This window comes from Cydia strobilella, chromosome 3 (assembly GCF_947568885.1).
Source record: "Cydia strobilella chromosome 3, ilCydStro3.1, whole genome shotgun sequence".
Classification (NCBI taxonomy): domain Eukaryota; kingdom Metazoa; phylum Arthropoda; class Insecta; order Lepidoptera; family Tortricidae; genus Cydia; species Cydia strobilella.
In genome coordinates this window covers 4706169-4721705 of record NC_086043.1, presented here as the reverse complement: position 1 = coordinate 4721705, position 15537 = coordinate 4706169, and the positions used below count along the sequence as shown (strand labels likewise).

The 15537-nt window shown below is 37.7% G+C and overlaps 1 long non-coding RNA gene across 1 annotated transcript in view; it reads left to right on the top strand.

Annotated features, from left to right (window-relative positions):
- LOC134755706 (uncharacterized) overlaps positions 1-15537 on the top strand; it is a 255660-nt gene that overhangs the window by 223391 nt on the left and 16732 nt on the right. The gene's annotated exons all lie outside the window — the stretch shown is intronic.

Genomic DNA, 15537 nt, shown 5'->3' with positions numbered 1-15537 from the left:
CATGTACTTGTACTTACATACTTACACACATAATTGTGACGTTTTCAACCAAAAGGTTTTCATTGTCGTTCGTCGATAAGGTTGATTTCTAATTGAAGCTATATGGAAATAGCGCCTTACTGACAAGCGACAATAAGTATCCTTTTAATTGAAAATGGCACAATTATGTACAAACATGAACCTTGAATACATCTTTTTGAGCTGTTGTGTAAAAAAGCACAGGCCTTAAAGTTGCGGAGATTTAGGACTCACGTAAAAAAATATATTGGAATCGTCCTATATCACGTAGGCAATAAGGATACTCGTACGTATAAAGCACGTACAGTATCAAATGAATTTGCGTTCTCAGTTTTAACAGGGACACGAACGTTTTAAATCTTTCTCATCAAATGTAAGGTGTGCTGATTGAAAATCTTTCTTCCTGTTTTTAAAATTAGGTGTTCTGTTTACCTGAACGGATATTGTCAGGTGACAACCAAAATACACTAATTGTTTAATGAATTACGGTGTTATTCTAAAACGTTTGTCAAATTTAACAAACCATTGATAATCGTTTGATACGTCAGTTTGACATTTCTGTTTGTAGGTTAACAAAATAAACAAAATTAAACAGAGGTTTGTGAGGTTGCTCATTTTATTAATAAACGAGTTAGTTTTTAGGGTTCCGTACCCAGAGGGTAAAAACGGGACCCTATTACTAAGACTCCGCTGTCCGTCTGTCCGTCTGTCTGTCACCAGGCTGTATCTCATGAACTGAAAATTTTCACAGATGATGTATTTATGTTGCCGCAAATACTAAAAAGTACGGAACCCTCGGTGCGCGAGTCCGACTCGCACTTGGCCGGCTTTTTTTTGCAATTGTGTCGCTTAACCTTTCGTATGCTTAGTAGTAGATCTGCTCCATATATATTCAACTTAAAAATGAAGTTGTCATGATTGCTATTTGAAAAGCAAATTTTTGACAAGCGCATACGAAAGGTTAACTTCAAACTCGGGTAAATCCATTTGACCTTCAGGCTTGTGTTATGGGTACTCAGGCAACGATATATATAATATATAAATACTTAAATACATAGAAAGCACCCATGACTCAGGAAGAAATATCTGTGCTCATCACACAAATAAATGCCCTTACCAAACCAAAAAAAGTCTTAAGGTTACCAAATGAACCCTACATTTCATTAGTACCTAGTGGCAAAACGAAACAGCGATAGATAGAACAGAATCAGCTGCAAACAAGTATATAAATAAATGGAACGCTATTTGCTTCGTAAACGCACGCCAATATCGATGACTGTTATTCCCGTAGCTCCAACAGCTATGACTGTGGTCCGTAAGGCTGCCCTTCCACTGCGGTGGAGATGTGAGAACGTGCGAGAATCAACCAATGGCATTGGTTGTAATTTATTGCTTTACATTTTTGCACTTAATTACAAAGGCACCTTAAGTCGGGAATGGAATTTCAAAATTTTGTAACTCAAAGGCAGTGCACCCACGTCGAGACTTTCCGGATTTCAGGCAGCACCGGATTAGCGACGATCCAGATTAGCGAGGCTCTACTTTTATTTCAGTTTTAGGAACTCGCAGATCACTGTACAGTCAAGGGCATAAATATATATATATATTCCCAGTTTCAAATATATGTGTACGCTCTTACACCTTAGACAATAAATTCGTGTTCACACATTTTTGAGCCATTTGTCTGGATCGATATTTTTGCCTTCGACTGTACCATCATCATCCTGTCCTGGCCGGTTTCGGCCTCGGCGACTAGGTTTTTTCTGGCTAGTGAGAGCGACGATTGTGAGCAATCAGGTGACTGACGTAGCATATTTTCGCAGTAAATGCACGATCACACTCACCGCAGGTCAGCACCCCTCCGACAAAATTGTAGTTTATGACCGCAGGTGGTCGGGCCTTTAACTGGTAATGCTTCGCGTCGAGTTCGACTCTCCTATGCTCTTCTCTGTTCTTCTTCAACTGTACACTGTACCTACGATGCAACACGGCCTGGTTGACCGAGCAGAACGCTCGGTAGACCAACGGAGATATCACCCACGGATCAAATGCGTACAAATGTGATTTGCCGCTGGTAACTTTGTAAACACGCTCCCTCAATAGCTTTTGACACAGACATTTATATGATATATTACCCTTCACCCGAAACTTTTTCGTTAAAAATGTTGGACGATTCTAACCTCTAACCCCCTTAGGGATTGAATTTCAAAAAGTTCTTAGTAGAGCTCTAGCAGTTAGCGAACATGTGTTTCAAATTTCAATATCTTCAAGGTTTTAGGCAAGGTGATGTCTGTCAATCTCTAATCGCGTTATTAATAAACGCGGTGCAAGCCTCAATTACTAATAGCTGTATATCTTTATCTAATAGTTGTACATCTTGACCTATTGTTTTTATTGTTTGTATTGTTGTCTTACTTATTACCTAATTTATGATCAATTTTTTATTTTATACAAAAAAAAGCAAAAAATAACTATGTGACAAAGACCAAAAGTTAGGGAATTAATAGGACAACAATATTAACATACTGATTTATACAGAAATTAATACGTTTATTAGAAAATTCCCCTAATGAGCGCCACTGGACGGTCGACCCAGTCTTAACTATTTTAATCGACCGAAGACGTAAATAATGTGTTTTCGTGCAGAGCATGATCATTGGTATTATAAAGTATCTCGTGATCTACTCGACTATTATGTCTGTGGCGTCGCCAATAGTATTTGAAATAGCGTTGCCGTTGTCAGCAAACCATTTGCCTTTTTTGCGATGCCGGCTAAAAGGTATGTAATGGATATTTAGAGAATATCCTCCATTTATTTACTTTCTAGTTACAATCCTATCCCATTCAGTTAAGAATTTAAGTAATTCGGTTACCATATTATCTAATGACCGCAACACACTTTGGTTGTGGTGTTTACCCAAATAAGGTTCAGTAACTTTAGTTTTTAATTGTGGTGGAAGTAAATCAACATGGTTATTTCGGTAAATAAAACAAAGTGCGTTGTGGCTTAAGTCTCTTAGAGCTGAAATGTGGTAGACCAGACCAGGTAAATACCTGATTATGTTGAGTCTTGTTTTATTCGTCCATACTACTGTTTTGTTTACACTGATAGTTCTCAGACCGTGTTTAAAGCTCGTCTGAGCTACTTTACGGATTACAGTGAGTCAACATGGACCCACTGTGTTTACGCTAAGGTTTTGTCGTTTATTATATTGTTTACAAATTGTCTCTGCAAGTGCTGGCTCGTTACGCCGATGTCACTTCTTATTTTCCGAGGATCCTCCTGGGAGGACGTTTGTAAACATTTCGAGAATGGTATGTCACAAGTGTCAATTTGGTTAAGGCAGAATCTTTTGACTAAACACAGCAAAAAACCAAATTTATCTGTTTCCATAAGACTTCAGCTTCTGCACCAAAACTACAGCGAGATATAAGTGAATAATCGTAATTGTATAAATGCCCCTGTTCCAAATTGCCCTTGGCCAGTCAATAATCAACTACTGCATTCTTGCCTGTGGAGGTAACCTATAACCTAAGCTAACCTAACCTCTTTTCTTATTATTCTAAAACTAGAGAGAGCGCATAGAGCGGTGTTGGAGGTCGCTTTGAGGAAACCAATTAGATTTATTACCTTACAATAGATCTATACAATGACGCCCAGGTGCTCAGCGTTCGTAAGCTCTACTTAATAAGGGTGGCGTTGTACTTAGAAAAGTCCTAAGCTCATCAAATTACAACTCATTATTTGAAAATCGTATTTTTAATATTCCTGTTACTGCTGTTATAACTATAGGTACATTTGCACGCCATTTCTCATTCTAATAATTTACAATCGATTAGTATTTGAAAAAGATCAATGAGATCATCAAGAATATTTTTTATATGAATTTAAAGAACTATTTTCGAGGTCAAAAAAGTGTTATCAAAGAATTCAATGCATCTATCATATAACACAGAAAATCTAATCAAGATACCATATTTAATAAACTCAATTAAACCCACTCACAATAACCACACACACACACACACACACACACACACACACACACACACACACACACACACACACACACACACACACACACACACACACACACACACACACACACACCACGTACGCAAACATAGTCACATACGCACATGTTACGTCAAGTGTTATTATATTTTAAAATTTATTTCACAAATAATACTTTGTTACTAATGGGTAAACATAATTTATGTTTGTTTTAATATTACGTTTTTTTCTTTCTTTTCTTTGTCATCTCTGTAAATTGTATCTTTGTAAATTCTTCACCGTTTCTTTTTAGCTAAGTAATTGTTTCTTTTTTTCTTTGTAGTAGCCTCATTGTAGTATTGTTTTTACTTGTAAGCCGTATTATATCCACCACAGGACAGGCTATGCCTAGTGTGGGGGCCCGCATAAATGTAATACTGTTACTCGTATAATTTTATTTCCTAAATAAATAAATAAATTAAAACAGTGACAGAGTTAAGGATGACTCACGTTAGACCGGGCCGTGTCCGGGCCGGAGCTTCCGGCGCTTCGTTTTCTATGGAAAGCACCACGTGATCACCTGTCATGTCATAGAAAAGTAAGCGCCGGAAGCTCCGGCCCGGACACGGCCCGGTCTAACGTGAGTCATCCTTTAGGTTGACAAAATTCCTTAGAGTGCCATTCTACTAGGTATTTTATTAGATTATTATGGACCGCGAGCCAGGCGCAAATTTCGTCAGTCATCGCCTCCCGGCCGAAAACTCGTATAGCGACTAACGGCTATGTATGATGAATCCTCGTGAATGTCAGCTGCCGCTCCATTGGTGGGTTGAGGAATGGCAGCTACCGAAACGCGTAATACGGTCTTTCCACCGCGATACGACCGGCTGACGATTTGTTTTATTAACAATAGCATCTAAACTATCATCTGACAAAGTATCAAACGGGAGGCGATGACGCCGATAACTGAAAATAATTTTCTTTTTTACATGTTCATGTGACCAGCTGACGATCTTTCCACAGCGATACAATCGGCTGACGATTTTGTTTACGCACAATAGCATCTAAACTATCATCTGACAAAGTATCAAGCGGGAGGCGATCGCAATTTTTTTTTATAGACTTTATTTGCTGCCATTCCTCAACCCACCAACGGAGCGGCAGCTGACGTTCACGAGGGTTCATCATACATAGCCGTTAACCACTACACGAGTTTTCGCCCGGGAGGCGATTGGTCATGGAAATCTGTTCCTGGCCCGCGGTCTATTATGTGTGATATCAGGAAAAAGGTTCCGGTTTTTGTGGTATAATGTGCCTGAGCTTTTATTTGCAAAGAATTTCCGTAGCACGTGGCCAAAGAAGATCTTACAAGAATATCTTAGATGATGATTCAGTTATAAGGAATAACAAGATGATTGAATTTTCTTTAACTGATTTGCCGCATAATAAAATAAATAACTATAAATAACAACAAAGCGTGCCTATGCAATGCTTAATATGTTTTGCGCCTTATGCATTCTATTGTGTAATTATTATCAACAAAACGTAACAAACAGATACACAAGATGGATGGTTCCGAGTGCCCGTGACGTGCTTAATTAATACGCGCAATGATTCCATACAAGAGCATTATAACTAAAGATATGTCATACCCTAACATAACAAGCCAAAAATACTTCCAACGTCACGGCAGCACATACTAATAATATTTTTCTCAAACATGCAATGAAATGTCGTCATTACGTGCGTTATAACAGGTTTCAAAGTATCACGTTTCGGGCGGGGGCGGAGTAACTCGCGAGAACCGTATAGGAATTTCATGCAAAATTGAAAGCCTACGCCGGGAAGTATTTTTTTTTAATTTTAATGTAAACATGGCGTCTTTGTTCATGAACAGACTAAATAATTTTGCTTTTTTTTTTCATTTTTATAGGGAATGTATAATAATTAGCCGTGCGTCGTAGCGCAAAAATAATAAAATTTTCGTTCCCCTTCAATACCCCACGCATTGAATAACTTATAACATTAGGACATGAAACAATCATCATCATCATCATCATATTTGTATTATTATTTCATTGCATGTTTGAGAAAAGCCCTATACATACCTCGGCGTGAAAAGGGGTTGCCGGCCTCATAACTAGTCGGCCTCATAACTATCCGCCCTCACTACGTTCGGCCGTCTATCTATTCGGCCGGCAACCCCTTACTTCACGGCCTCTGTAGTAATGTACTATATTGTTTACAGACTGGGAAACATCCCACAAAGGCTGAATCATGTGGGCTCAGTGCAAGAATAACGCACTATAGCCCGGTTGTACCGGAAAATTATAACAATAGAACATTGGAGCAAGTTTTGCGAGCAAACGAAGCTTTGAAACACTTTCGAGCTTAGCTGACCGCACTAGTGCAATTTATAATTAGTCAGTGAGCTTTATTTTATAGCAACAGGGTATAAAATTGAATAAATTTTGAAATTAACATACGGTCGTTATACTAAGCGTAGAGCAGGTTTGTGAAGTTAAATAATTGACCATGTTGAACATTAGAAGTACCTATGCTTTTCCTTAACAAACACGTTTTAGTAGATGCAGTAACATGCCGTTGCAAATGCAAGTGTTTCTGTTTATTACATTGGTAATTTCCCAGAAAATATATCCCCGGAATATTCATTACGATTTGGAACAGCAGAAACATAAATTTATTGCTTTTGTGCTCAAATTTTTATGTTACTGTAAGTTAAAATCAAATTTAAAGAACCCTTGCATAAATAATTGCACCGCAATTAACTTTCTTTCAATTTAAGCGAATTTAGTGAGGCAGAAAAATCCTTATAGATATTTATGATATAGAACTCAACAGCTATAGACATATACACTCATACATATTATCGAATAAATAATCAAACCACTTTCACAAACAAGAACAAAAATACGTCACGCATGTAAAATAAAATATAATAAAATAATTTTTAAGAAAAAAAAACCGACTTTAATGGGGGATGCCGCTGAAAGCATTCTTAGATTCCAGACAATGAAATGAAAAAAGACAGCATCTTTTGCCTAATTATGTAGAAAAGGAGGTAAACCGACCCACTTTTCTAGTAGCATTTCGTTTTTGTAAGGGTCGCAGTTCTAACCTAACCTAACCTACTTTTCTGGTAGCATTTCGTTTCTGTAAGGGTCACAGATCTAACCTAACCTAACCTACTTTTCTGATAGCAGTTCTGTTCTGTGAGAATCGCAGTTCAAAACACACCCACCCACCAAACCCACTTTTCTAGTAGCATTTCCGGGTCCGGGTCTGGGTCCGGATCCGAGTCCGGGTCCGTGTCCGGCTGTCCGGGTCCAGGTTTGGGTCAGAGTTCGGTACGGGTCCGGGTCCGAGTTGGGGTCCATGTTCAGACCCGGGTCCGGGTCCGAGTCCGGGTCCAAGTTTGGGTTTGGGTCCATAAGGAAGAGAACAAATCGCCAAACGTGAACTATGTGTCATTGAATAGTTCCATTCTGATCATCATCAACAGTTCCACTTCATCAAATGTCACTTTTTTAAATGTAAATGCTGGATTTGTTGATACAAAAATCACTATATGTATGCCTTTCACATTTGAGGAGTTCCCTCGGTTCCTCGTGGGTCTCATCATCAGAACTCGAGCTTGACAAAAATATGTCTTAAAAACTTAAGTTGCTTAACAAACATAAAGAAGTCGACAAATCGCCAAACGTAAACTATGCGTCATTAAAGAGTTCCATTCTGATCATCATCAGCAGTTCCACTTCATCAAATGTCACTTTTTAAAATGGAAATGCTGGATTTGTTGATAAAAATACAAAAATCGCTATATGTATGCCTTTCACATTTGAGGAGTTCCCTCGATTCCTCATGGATCCCATCATCAGAACTCGAGCTTGACAAAAATGTTTCTTGTAAACCTAACTTGCTTAACAAACATAACGAAGAGGACAAATCGCCAAACGTGAACTATGCGTCATTGAAGAGTTCCGTTCTGATCATCATCAGCAGTTCCACTTCATCAAATGTCACTTTTTAAAATGGAAGTGCTCGATTTGTTTATAAAAATACAAAAATCACTATATGTATGCCTTTCATATTTGAGGAGTTCCCTCGATTCCTCATGGATCCCATCATCAGAACTCGAGCTTGACAAAAATGTTTCTTGAAAACCTAACTTGCTTAACAAACATAACGAAGAGGACAAATCGCCAAACGTGAACTATGCGTCATTGAAGAGTTCCGTTCTGATCATCATCAGCAGTTCCACTTCATCAAATGTCACTTTTTTAAATGTAAGTGCTTGATTTGTTGATGAAAATACTAAAATCACTATATGTATGCCTTTAACATTTGAGGAGTTCCCTCGATTCCTCATGGATCCCATCATCAGAACTGCTTTTTGACAAAAACGAGACCAATCTGTATGTATATACTTACAATCAAAAAAAGAATTTTCAAAATCGGTCCAGAAATGACGGAGTTATGGAGTAACAAACATTTAAAAAAAAAAAAAAAAACAAAAAAAAAACATACAACCGAATTGAGAACCTCCTCCTTTGAAATCTTGAAGTCGGTTAAAAATAAGACGCAATATAAAATAAACCTCTTACCAAGAAGAATGTATTAAAAAAAGCTTTTTGTGGATTAACGAGCCAAATTGCTTGTATTCGTTTCGGGCAACTAAAAAAAACGTATTATTATTATTAGGGTTCCGTTTCATGTTTGATGTCTGTTATATATAAAATTCGGGTTTCTAATCCTTAGATGTTTCCATTGAAGCTTTTGTTCCTCAATAGGGTAAAATTGGCTCAAAAGATTGGGTATAAATACAGGTTAAGGCTTCTATAGACCTTGCAACAAATGGTACGCGATTTTATATAAATGCGGGCTAAAAGCTTATTACACTTACGATCGTAGCCGGCGTCGCCACCGACGTCCCGCCCGAGCAAGATAGTTTTCCGTTTCACGAAATATAAAAACATCGTTAACAATATATTTGACATGTAAGAAACACTGTCTCGTATTGCAAAATTTTTTTCATGTATGATATTTTTGCAGTTGAACTATTTTTTCTCATCAAGAAATATTGTAAACGATGTGCTAATATTTGGTGAAACGGAAATCGATCCTTTAGCCCGATATCGGGGCCGACGTCGCGGCCCATCGTTAGCCGTCCGAAGGCAGGATAAGTGTAATAAGCCCTTACGTAGAAGCAACGAATTCAATTGATCGATCAATTGCACAATGTGTTGCAAATCGTATGCGATTATCGTGACGTTTGTAGAGGTCAATACATTCGCATGGCGATTGCAGCAGCCTCGCTGCTTCAGCGATTGACGCGGGCATTGTCAATGTCAATTTCCTTGATTAATGGCGCTGCTTTCGTCGCTGCACTGCTGTCGCGATAAAAACGTTCAATCCGTCACTCATTTTATTAAGGAGATTGACAGTGACATCGCCCACACCTACGCTGCAGCAAACTTTGAAATCAGGGGTGTTTCTATGTTTAAAATCACAGGTCTAGAATGACGCTCACGCTTTAAAATAATTGAATCGTGCAAAAGGGAAGCCATCACATACCGTCAACCGGGTGAATAGGGATGGCTGGGGTGAATAGGGATAAAACTTAAGGGATAAAAATGATCAATATTCTTTATGTAATCGCGTGTAGTATTTGTTTGTATAATTGATCCTAAAAATATAAGGTTATATGAAAGATTTAAAAAAAAAAATGCTATTATTATTAAATCGAAAATCGAAGCCATGGTTCCTAAGAACAGATGTCGCTATCTCTCATAGTTTCTGACTTCTCCTCCCTGACCCATTTGGATTGATCGCCCTGTAGTCGGCAAAGAATCGAAAACCCCGGATCGGAAGTTCGTATCAATCATATTCATATCTCTTTTTATGATAATTATTTCTTCTGACAGTAACAGTAAATAACAGTTGCTAGGTAACAACCATGTAACAACATTATGAATAAAGAAAGGTCTTGACGTACGAGGTATACAACCTTCTTAATGTTGTATTCATGCCTATAAATTGTATCAATTTTATTGTGACATCTGGTGACGTAGTTTGCATAATAGTAAGCAAAGAGTATAATAATATATGTATAGTAAATAGTAAGTCAACTTTACGCAAAAGTAGGTTGTCGACCCAATTAAAAGAAATCACCTCCGTCTTTACTAATGTTAACTACATTTCTAAGTGTCCCCTCCCCCTGGATTTAGGTCATTATAGAAATTAAAATAAACTGTATGTGTGTGGTAAGCCGTAAGCCGTAATCTTTCTTGTCAAGTGTCAAATACCTATATTATGTTATTTGTATTTCGTTTTTATCTTGCTAATTATTTTAAAATGGTAAATTCAAAAACAATATTATAAATGTGTAACCTGAGCACTTTAATTTGATACCAAACTCGTCCATACTTTCTTGCAAATAATATAACCAGAATGCAAGACCCCTCACAAATTGATTTTTAGCCTTCTAATCTCTTCTGGCTCAATAACCCCTTGATCGAGCCTGCTCATAACTTAATCACTAAAATATAATGTCCTCAACTACACGTTTGCCCAATTTCATTTAAATTAGAACTTTACTAAGTTATTGTCCACCAGCCCCTATACCTATATAGCCGGCCGCGTGTTCCAAATTGAATGTAAGAACTTCTCTTCGCTTCGCTCGCTCGTTCGATAACCTTATTGTTAAATACTGCATGCTAAAACTTAGTATGTATATTTCTCATGTAAGCGAATTTATTGTAATTTAGAGAATAAAAAAATTAATATTAAAGAACCCAACACAGCGAGCCAACTCTACTTAACCGCCGTACATTATAATACGTATCTGCAGTAATTGGGTTCGTTTTCTGTAAAACGCAACTGCATATCAAGCTATCGTTATTTTATTATATTCGTTCGTTGGCGTAAGCACGAAGCCATTATAAGCGATAGATAAATTATAAAATTAATCCTGTTCGCTCAAATTCTTATAATTTACTAGGAACTTATCTGATATCCACATTGATTAATTTTATCTTTTTAGGCTTCTGGTATACTTTATAGATTGTATATGTAACCGTAAAAACGTTTTAAGTGAAAACGCGTTTGCCTTAGTTAAAAGTTTATTTCCAAAAATGTGGCCAAAAAATGTGCATTCCTGTTGCCAGGGAGATTTTGGGATTATACTGAGCAACTTTTACTATGGGACCAAACATGAAATCGCGAAAAACAAATTGACCCTCCCATAGAAAATGGACCAGCATTTCGGGGTTGGTCGCATAGTAAAAGTTGCTCTGTATAATCCCAAAATCTCCCTGGCAACGGAAATGCACATATGTGCCATTTTCAACCAAAAGGGTACTTATTGTCGCTTGTCAGTAAGGCGCTATTTCCATATAGCTTCAATTCAATTAGAAATCAACCTTATCGACAAGCGACAATGTGGTACCTTTTGGTTGAAAACGTCACTCCTAAATTGTATACAAGACTGTATACAATTTAGGAATTCCGGGACCTGACATGTAGGTTCAGCCTCTTTAAGCATCGGTGAACTTTTTAACTGAATATTTTCAGTCAAAACTATTTTCGCAGTGCCTTGGTTAAAATTAGTTTTGTTTGTTGTTCAAAAATGTATTCTAGTAAATTTTTTTTTTACTACACGATGCACGTAACCACAATATGTACCCGTGGTGTCACATACCCGTTGCCGATCAAAATATACTTATTCTACGAATAGGTTGTAATTGATTCAGTCCCGAGTTTGCGTTTTTATATTGACATTGAATGTGAGGTTTTCAGACCTAAAATCACCTAATTACACCAACTACAGTGTCCCTACGTTTGCTATTTCCGAATTTTTAATTATTATAAGTTAGAAGCATTTAAAAAATTGAATGAAATCGGCTTCTAATTCGTTTTCGTTGGACTTTTTTCCATGCCATGGTCAATATACCTACATGAAATTATGTAAAAATATTTACCATAATGTCATTATCTAGAGAGGAAAATGGGGACTATGTTTGTATGGAGAACCGGCCGTCCCTTTCCTCAAGGGATTGGGTGTGTTTGGTTGTATATTGGACAAAATGCTAGGAAATAATCCAAATCAATCATTTTTTCCAATTTCAATTTCTAAGAATCTTGATCTTCAATTCGTCGCGTTTCCAATAAGTACCTACAACCTTGTACATAATTGGTCTACGCTTCAGCCAGCCTACAGATAACACCGTACCTGGTCACGTACTCAATTTACTTCTTATGTTATCTATACGTTAAATCACAATTTCTACCCAAACAGCCTAACCAAATACAAGTCAGTTAATTAGATATTGAGTTAGACTTAGATAAAACTCTGATCCTGTGCATTGGTATGCAGGGCGGGTACGGGAACATATTCGGAGTTCATGCTCTACACGTTTATCGCGCTAAAGGTATCATTCGGATCCAGACTGCAGTTTGCTGCTGAAGCAAATGTCAGAATCTAAGTTGGTGGTCGTATTTTTAACATTTGCAGCAGTCAGTTCAATGACTAACAATGTCGTGACGCAATACTGCAGTAGTATGGTAGGGTTAGACCAAGAAAAGTGTGCAACGATTTTGGTAGCATACGCAGTTGACGTTACAAACAACACTTGCACTGTGTATACTATGAAAATCGTTGCAGACTTTTCTTTGTCTAACTATAGTATACTGGCAGTTTATTTATCCTTACAAGGACAACATAATATAACACTCTCAAATAAAATCCTTTCTTATAACCTTCCGTACTCGTATACGTTTAACTCTGCTTTCATTCCCATTTCCACAATAACCATCAACCATCACCAATACAATTTATTTAACGGTGTTCACAGCTCGAGTGCTCATAACGGAATGAATCCGAACGAAAGAAAACTAAAAACAACTGCAATGCAAAATGGCGCCACCCGATCCATGAACCAATAGAAATCGAATATTGAAACGTTATTCGAGCAATGACCAATGACAACCGTACAAAAATAGTTCTCGAACCATTTAACTTAATGCCAACGGAAATGCATTTTTAATCATATCAGACAGTGCTGTAATTTAAATAATTAATTTAATAAGTAAATTATTACTAAAAATATCGTAAACGCCACGTACCACGTACTATTATGTTGTCTCTGTCATATGTTATATAACATTATAATTATGACTGCCAGTGTAGGAGCACCATAACGCTGGTGCAGTCGGAATCCGATAACAACTCGCAGGTGAATTCAAATTTTAATAAAAGGATGTGAATTCGATTTGGTTTATATATGGAATTGATCTGTCAGTGTCAAAAGTAGCATTTCTTCAACCAAAAACGTCACTTTTGCCCTGTGCAATATTGCAGAGAGTAAAAGCCATGTCACCACACTGACAGATCAGATCCATATATAGACTAAATCGTATTCACATCCTCTTATTAAAATTAAAATACGTTTGTCGGATCCGCACACCACACAGGTGTGTGAGCGAGACAGAGTTATGCACGGATAGAGGTTTAACCCGCTCGCACAGTGGCATCCAGATCCGCATCCAATAAAAACACCTGATGGTAGGTTATTCCGAGCTTAGTATAACTTTAGGTGAGATTTGCATGGTATATAATTGGGCAATGTCGAGCATGTGGTGTGAAAAATATACGTGAGTGACCTGTTTTTAATATATTTAATAGATTATTCCAAGTTCATCGTTTAATGAAAACAGGGCCTATTTCCAGAAACACTTCGTCGGTTCGTTTGTCTGTTTGCCTGTATCACAGCATGCCAGATACCGAAATATAGATTTTCGCTGCTGGCTCTCAGTATACTTCAGACCACCTAGCTTTATTTTTTTAAATTCGTCTGGCTCACGTGTTGTTACTGCGTAAACGAACTCACAATGCATCTTCCTCGTACTGAGGTGACAAGCGAGATGCACTGCGTTTAAGTCGACACGATCGCTAGCGTAGGCCGCGTAAAACTCATAGTGAGGGAACTGAAGTACCTATCCTGGTCTAACTCTTTAGACCAAGAAAAGTCTGCAGCGATTTTGATAGCATACGCAATGCAAGTATTATTTTAAACTTCAAACTTCTATGAAATTATGACGTATAAATGACACTTGCACTGCGTGTGCTATCAAAATCGCTGCAGACTTATCTTGGTCTAACTATTAACTTTATAATAATTAAAAACAAATATTTTTGTTGCGTATGTGAATTGTTAAAGAACCTACGACTGTTGTAGAAAATAACGCGCAAATGTCTACATTCAAAATTGTTCATTCTGTAAATAAATATCGCTTTAATTACTTTTGCACATTTACAAGGGAGGGTGGAGCGGCAATTTAATATTATCAAAAGGGTTGTAATCGTGTTTGCAGTCTCGCTAAATAAGAGGTTTTGTTAATAGAAACACTCGTAAAATGGTATTTTTAGACTAAAGGTGACATTCAAATGGCAACTACAGCTGCGTTACTGTGGCAGCATTACTGCTGCGGCGTGAACGCGGCCGATGTAACTGTCAATTTCTTTAATAGACCAAATAGTCAAACTGCAATCTAGTCATTCCTACGCCTTTAAAAACCCGATGTTGCCAGACTGAAAGTGGTCCCGTTTCACCCGGATACCTACGAAAACCGGCCAAGTGCGAGTCGGACTCGCGCACCGAGGGTTCCGTACTTTTTAGTATTTGTTGTTTTAGCGGCAACAGAAATACATCATCTGTGAAATTTTTCAAACTGTCTAGCTATCACGGTTCATGAGATATAGCCTGGTGACAGACAGACGGACAGACGGGCAGCGGAGTCTTAGTAATAGGGTCCCGTTTTTACCCTTTGGGTACGGAACCCTAAAAATCAAACTGCGGTCTAATAATTTATGAATACGACACTGTTCTAGAGATCCTGGGGCCCATTGCTCAAACGGTATTAGACTAATATTATTAGTCCACGAACTGTCAAATCGTACGGGTTACCATGGCAACACACTAATAATAGTAGACTAATACCGTTCGAGAAATGGGCCCCTGTTCGTGAACTAATAATATTAGACTAATACCGTTCGAGAAATGTCCTGGGGCCCGTTTCTCAAAAGCTTGTAGCTTGTGGATACAAGTGGAAGTCCCTTTCTAACAAAATCTGTCAAAAAGTGACATCTGCTTGTACCTATAGTACAATTTTCAAGTTACAAGCTTTTGAGAAATGGGCCCCTGGTCTATGATAAAATGACGTTAGCCGCATTTTTAAAATGACAAGACGTATTTTTAAAATGAGAACAAAACTCCGTTTGTATGGGAAGGTAAAATTCGGCCGAGCTTGCTGCGGACTCTTAACTATATCTAGTTAAGGCTTGGGGGTATCCCCTGGTGTTCAGTTGCAGATTTCCGATTTAAAATAAAGCTAAAACATAAATAAAACCAAAACAAAACGATGAATGATTATAATCGGAAATCTGCCGCTTTGTGCAGCGGCAGCCCTGTATATTAACAACTTCGTACAATACACCCATGATATGG